The following is a 7765-nucleotide window of genomic DNA, read 5'->3' on the forward strand; positions in this document are numbered from 1 at the left end:
AGAAGGGCCTGAGGAAGAATATTTAGAAGAAAAATAGGGAGGCAAAGCATTAATGGGAGAAAGAAATGTGGTAATATCTGTTGAAGATATTTTATAGTTTAACCAACTGGACTAGGGAGAAATGTTCACATAGTGAAATATTCACTTTGTAAACTAAGAAATGTAATTGAATGTATAAAAAAAGAAATAAAAAATGCATATTTGAAAAAAAAACAAAGAATTAATGGTTTTCGAACATTTGTACCTATATCAATACAGTTCTCCATATATCACATACAATTAGTTAACCATTGTTGCGGTCTTACCCTTTGCTTGTAACATACTTAGTAAATATTTTCCAGGTTATTTATTGCCTTAAGGTAATTTTTTTTTTCTTGAAGTGGGGAAAAGCTCAGATTAAAAAATACAGATAGGGGAACCAGCAGTTAGCATAATGGCTATGTCACTGGACTCCCATGTAGTCGACTGTGGTTCAAGTCCTGGACCCAGCCAGTGGTTTAAACTCATGCCAGGTGCATGTGCGTGCATGCCCAAGATCCCAAGAGGAGAATGGAGGAGAAGGGATTGCAGCGTGGCCATCCCCCCTTGGGGGAGTGATTTCTCACTTTCTGTCTCTCTGTCTCTCTCTGTTTGTCTGGCGAGCATACGTGCCCTATAGCAAAAACCTCTCCAAAAATAAATAAATAAATAAAGATAGGAGAACAAAAGTATTTGAGAAAGTAAGGGGAAAAAATAAATTTGATCTAAAGCTCAAAAAATATGGTGGGGCAGGAGGAGATAACAGAGAAATAGAATTTATCATAACCTTATAATATAAGTTGTAGAGGATGGGATAAATACCCAGGAGAAGGAAATAGAAAAAAGGGCATTAAGAGAATAAATCATGAAAGCAAACTCATGATAATTAGATTTGTAAAACATTGTAAAATTCACTGTGATTTAATATTTTACTCATCTTAATTTTGTAATAGTGTAGAGGAAACATTGAATTGGCTATCTTGGGCCCTGAGAAGGCTTACTGGATTAAAACAATTATTTTTCTTTGGGTCTGTCTCTTTTGATATATACACAGTCAGATTCAAGATTTCAATTTCTTCTCTGGTCTGACACCTAACCTTGTAGCTTTATCTCTTGAGAGATGCTATAAATATTTACTGAGTCAAAAATAAAACCATGTGTTAAATAACATAACCAGTTAATTTGCAAATTTTTATTCTTACAATTTGTATCACTCAAATCACTACCCTTCATAAGGTAATTTGTCTGTTTTGTGTCAGAAAGAAGCTATAGATATTTCTTGCTACCTGTATCCTTCTTATATTCAAATAAGAGAAGAAAAAAATTGAAGTAGAGGTTCCAGTAAAAAACATCCACATGTTAATGAACCTCATTGATTTTTTTAACTTTAATTTTATTTTAAATTTCTTAACTAAATGTAATTGTTGTGCAATTTATGGTGTACAATATGGCTTTTCACAGCATACAGGAAATGTGTAATAATCAAGAACATTATCATGCACATAATTTTTCCAAAAAAATCCTTACATTCACAAAATTTTTTTATTCCTCAATTTAAGACTAGTTGTGCTCCTTCAGTGAAAAAATCCACTCAGAAGTATATGTAATAACATTAATAACTCCTATATTCACCTTCAAAAATTCTCTGAAAAAAAAGGCTTTTAATTACTACTTCACTTAATATAAAATAAAACTTAACATTATAAGGGTTTTTTTCTATGATAAACAGGACATATATTCACAAAATTTTATGCATAACTAAACATATTATCTTTTACTCAAGGGGTTAGGAAAGTGCCTGCACATTATAGTTTTCTAATAATTTTATTTCTTTTTATCATTTTAAAAATATTATTTATACATTCAATGGTTATACATCATTTAGTTTGTAAAAGATTTTATCCAACACGATATATGCTAAACAGCAAGAGAATTGAGAATACTATAAACTACATCTCCAGTAGGCAACAAAACCTATCTGTGTCCCACAAATGTCTTTTTTCCAAAATTTTCTTTCCTGCACTCTTCCCCTCTCCCACTCTCCTTCTATTTTGTCCCTAGTGTCCATAACAATTTTCAATGCTAGTATGTCCTCCAGTCTTTCAGGCTCTACCATAGAATGTAGACAATTGGTATATATTAAGTGGAGATGTACAGTGTTTCATTTTCATAACCTGACTTGCTTCACTCAGCAGTAAATCTTCCATGGTCATCCACTTTCTATCAAATGCCAGGGTCTTGTTTTTATGCCTGAATAGTATTCCATGGAGTATATGTGCCACACTTTTTCAATCCATTTATTCATTTGTGGACATTTGGGTTAGTTCACGTCTTAGCAATTGTTAATAGTGCTGTAATAAATACAGTTCTACAAGCACTTTTCTGACTGTGCATTCTGCCCTTAGGGTAGATATCCAGGAATGGAATTTCTGAATCATATGGTAGTTCTATTTGAAGGTCTTTGAGGAACCTCCATATTGTTCTTCACAGTGGCTGAAACAATTTGCATTTCCACCAACAGTGTAACAGTGTGCCCTCTTTCACTACATCACAACAATGTAGGAATATTCCCCTTTTCACTACATCCCCTAGCACTTATAATTTTTTTTTTTTATCTTCACCATTCTGACTGGGGTTAGGTGGCATCTAATTGTGGTTTTGATCTGCATCTCCCTTATGATGAGGGATGTTGAGTGTTTTTTCATATGCTTTTTGGCTGTTCGTATGTCTTCCTTAGAGAGTTGTTTATTCATCTCATTTTATCATCTTTTAATTACGTTAATCATTTTCTTCCAGGTAAACCACTTGAGTTCCCTGTGTATTCTGGTTTTATTTCATCCTCTTATCTGATAGCATTAGCTAGAATTTCCCATTCTATATGGAATAGTAGTAGAGAGAGTGGGCAGCCTTATCTTGTACCAGTTTTTATTGAAAAAGCTTTCAGCTTTCCCCCATTCAGTACAATGTTAGCTATAGGTTTTACATAGATGGATTTTATGCTGAGAAATGATCACTCTATGCTGATTTTACTGAGAGTGTCAATCATGAAAGAATGTTGTATTTTGTCAAATGCTTTTTCCACATCAATGAAATGATTATGTGGTTTGTATCTTTCTTCTTGTTAATAAGGTGTAATACATTTATGGTTTTGTATATTTTGAACTACGATTGAATCCCTGGAATAAAGCCTACCTGGCAGTGTTGAATAATCTTTTCATATGCTATTGAATACAGTTAGCAAGTACCTTGTTGAGAATTTCTCAATCTATATCATCAGAAATATATAGGTCTATAGTTTTTCTTTTTTTGTCATATCCTTATCTGCTTTGGGAATGAAGGTGATGGAGGCTTCAGAGAATTAATTTAGAATTCCTTCCTTTTGTATCTCTAGAAACAGTTTGAGTAGAATGGGTGTTACCTTTAAAAGATTTTTTAGAATTTAGCAGTGAAGCTATCAGGACCTAAACTTTTCTTTGTTGGTAGGTTATTTATTACTGCTTCAATCTCATTGCTTGTTATAGGTCTATTCAGGCTTTCTATGTCCTCCTGTGTCAATCTTCATAGATGATATTTGTCCAGGAATTTGTCCATCTCATTCAGATTTTCTTCTTTATTGGTATATAGTCGCTCATAATACCCTCTAATTATGTTTTTTTTTTAATTTTTATTATTTCTGTGGCAATGTTCCCTGATTCGTTGCAAATTTGATTTATCTGGTTCCTTTCTTTCTTCTCCTTAGTCTAGTTAATGGCGTGTCAATCTTGTTTATCTTTTATAAGAACCAGCGTTTGCTTTTATATACATAAAAGTATAGTTTATTTTCTATATTTTTATCTCTGCTCAAATATTTATTGTTTCTTTTCTCCTGGCATTTTTAAAAATTTTTGTTGTTGTTTTTCCAGTTCCTGTCCTTTTACCACTTTTCCATCTTTTTCTTATGCACATTATTTGCTATGAACTTCCTTATTATGGCAAGTTTTGCAGTGTCCAATAGATTATAAAAACTTCTGTACTCATTATCATCTGTTTCTATGAATCTTTTGGTTTCAGTCTTAATCTCTTCAGTAGCCATGAAGTCATTCAGAAGGAGGTTATTTAGTTTCCATTTAATTGTGTATTTTTGAGTTTTTTTTTCCTGAGATTAATACCAAGTTTGATTCCATCATGGTCAGAGAAGATGTTGGATATAATTTGCATGCAAAAACTTCTGTACTCATTATCATCTGTTTCTATGAATCTTTTGGTTTCAGTCTTAATCTCTTCAGTAGCCATGAAGTCATTCAGAAGGAGGTTATTTAGTTTCCATTTAATTGTGTATTTTTGAGTTTTTTTTTCCTGAGATTAATACCAAGTTTGATTCCATCATGGTCAGAGAAGATGTTGGATATAATTTGCATGCCTTTGAATCTCTAAAGACTGGTTTTGTGCCTTATCATGTGGTCAATCTTTGAGAAAGTACCATGCAGGGCTGATAGAATGTAAATGAGCCAGACAGAAAACTTAGATATAGGGATGGTTAAGTCTGAACTTAAAAAACTTTATAGAACATATATAATAACATTAGAAATATTGATAATTTTTAGTATTTAAGATTTATTCAATCACAATGTCATTTTTAATAATTACTTAAATTCCAAGTGGATTTTTATTTTTTCCTAGTTTTTGCTTTTACTTACTTATTTATTTATTTTTAAATTTTTATTTATACATTCAAACACTATACATCACTTAGCATGCAAAGTGAAATTATTAACATAAATACACTTTACACCAGTTCAGTTTGGGATATTATACATGTTATCATCAACAGACACTAATCCATTTCTGCATTTCAAAAATGTCTTGCCTCTCTTTTTTTTTTTTCTCCTTACTGTCTTTCCTCAGACTTTCCTCCTTTTCCCACCCCCTTGCCACACTGTGTCCAGTATCCATAACCATCTTTCATGTTTCCATAACTTATAATCTTTCAGTGTGCAACACAGGGTACAGACAGTCAGTATATATTAATTGGGACACACGATGTCTTTCCTTCATAGCCTGACTTGATTCAATCAGCAGTAAATCTTTCATATTTGTCCACTTTGTATCAAAAGACAGGGTTATGTTGTGTTTTTATGGCTGAATAGTATTCCATAGAGCATATGTGCCACACTTTTTCAATCCATTCTTCTGTTCGTGGACATTTTAATTGGTTCCATGTCTTAACAATTGTGAATAATATCACAATAAACACAGATGTGCAAGCACTATTCTGACTAAGCATTCTCCTGTTTGTTTTTGGGAAATATCCAGGAGTGGGATTGATGGATCATGTGGTAAATCTATTTATAGATCTCTCAACAGTGGCTGGGCCAATTTACATTTTCACCAGCAGTGTGAAATCCCCTTTCACTATAGCCCTACCAATTTTTTTTTACCATAGCATTAAACTTTTTTTTTTTTTTAATCTCAGTCATTCTGACTGGGGTTAGGTAGTATCTCATTGTGGTTTTGATCATCATCTTCCTTATGATGAGGGATGTTGAACATTGCTTCATATGCTTCTTGGCTCTATGTATGTCTTCCTTAGAGATTTCTTTGTACAGCTCATTTTCCCAACTTTTAATTGGGTTGATCAATTCTTTGAGGTGTGTAAGTCCCTTGAGTTCCTTGTGTATTAAAGTTATCAGTCTCTTATGTGAAGCATAGTTTACAAAAATATTGCCCTATTCTGAGGCTTGACAATTCACACTAATTACTGTTCCTTTCCTATGCAGAACCTTCTTAATCTTATGAAATCCCACTTGTCTACATTTGAGATTACTGCCTGTATTTTAAGAATATTTTGCATACCCCAATGTCTCCCAGAGTTTCCCCATTGTTTTGCACCAGTAGATTTAGTTTGAAATCTTAAGTTTAGATAGATATTTGATACACTTTAAGATATTTTTTCTCAATGGTGAGAGGTAGGGGTTCATATTCATCTTTATTTTAATTTATTTTACTTATTTTGAGAAAGAAAATAAGCAAACTATACAGAAATTAAATGAGAGTAAAAGCTGGTTCCTTGAAAAAAAAGATAAACAAGATTGACACATCATTAGCTAGACTAATTAAGAAGAAGAGAAAGCAAATAGATACATCAAATTCACAATGAATCAGGCAACATTATAAGAGACATAATAAAAATACAAAACCTCATTAGAGAATACTATGAGTGACTATATGCCCAAAACAAAGAAAACCTGGATGAAATGGACAAATACCTGGACACATAATCTACCATGATTGACTCAAGAGGACCTAGAAAGAGTGAATAGATCTATAACCAGCAATGAGATTGAATCATTAATAAATAACTTCCCAACAAAGAAAAGTCTAGGTCCCAACAGCATGACTGCTGAAATTTAAGAAACTTTTAAAGAGGTAACCCCCATTCTACTCAAACTGTTTCTAGAGATCCAAAAGAAAGGAACGCTTCCACATTCATTCCATAAAGCCTCCATTATCCTCATTCCCAAAATAGATTAGGAAAACAACAGATCTATATCTTTAATGAGTATAGATGCACAAATTCTCAACAAATTACTTGCTAGCCATATTCAGCAGCATATAATAAAGATTATTCATCATGAACAGGTAGGCTTTCTTCCACAGATGCAAGGGTGGTTCAACATATGCAAAGCCATAAATGTAATACACCATATTAACAGAAAGAAAGATAAAAACCACAGTATCATATCAATGATAAAGAAAGAGCATTTGACAAAATATAACATTCCTTAATGATTAAGCCTCTCAAGAAAATTGGCATAGAAGGATCGTTTCTCAGCATAATAAGCACCATCTATGAAAAACCTATAGCTAACATTATCCTGAATGGGAAATGCTTAAATCTTTTTCACTAAAATCTGTTACAAGTATGACCACATTTTCCACTCCTAGTCAATATAATACTGGAAGTTCTAGCCAATGCAATCAGACAAGTGAAGGAGATAAAAGACATTCCAATAGAGAAAGAAGAGCTGACATTTTCTCTCTTTGCAGATGACAGGATTGTATATATAAAAGACCCAACAGTATCCACAAAAAAAGAAACATCTTGAAGTAATAAACGCATACAGTAAAGTGGCAGGATACAAAATTAACGTATAAAAATCTATAGCATTTCTATATACAAACAACAAGCAGACAGAGACAGAACTTAAGAAAGTAATCCCATTTACCATAGCCACAAGAAGTATAAGATAGCTAGGAATAAAACTAGCCAAGTAAGTTAAAGACGTCTACAAATAAAACTATGAAAATCTTAAAAAGGACACAGAAAAGGATGCAAAAAAGTGGAAGGACCTTCCATGTTCCTACGTTGACAGATTTAATATAATCCAAATGGCAATATTACTCAAATTAATCTACATATTTAATAAAATCTAGAAAAGACAATCATAGAATTTTTCTGGAATCATAAAAGACACTGTATTGTCAAAGCCATGCTACATAAGAAGAGTGGAGTGGGTGGCATCTCACTTCCTGACAAAAATATATTACAAAGCTGTGATAATCAAAACAGCAAGGTGCTGGCAAACAAACAGACCAATGGAACAGAGTAGAGACCCCAGAAATAACCCCCTAAACATACAGCCAACTAATCTTACACAAAGGATACCACTTAGTCCAGTGGGAAAAGGAAACTCTCTTTAGTAAATGGTGCTGGAAAAACTGAGTATCCACCAGCAGAAAGATAAATCTGAACCCCACTCTATCACCA

The sequence above is a fragment of the Tupaia chinensis genome, unplaced genomic scaffold (genome assembly GCF_000334495.1).
Source record: "Tupaia chinensis unplaced genomic scaffold, TupChi_1.0 Scaffold000037_17, whole genome shotgun sequence".
Lineage (NCBI taxonomy): Eukaryota > Metazoa > Chordata > Mammalia > Scandentia > Tupaiidae > Tupaia > Tupaia belangeri.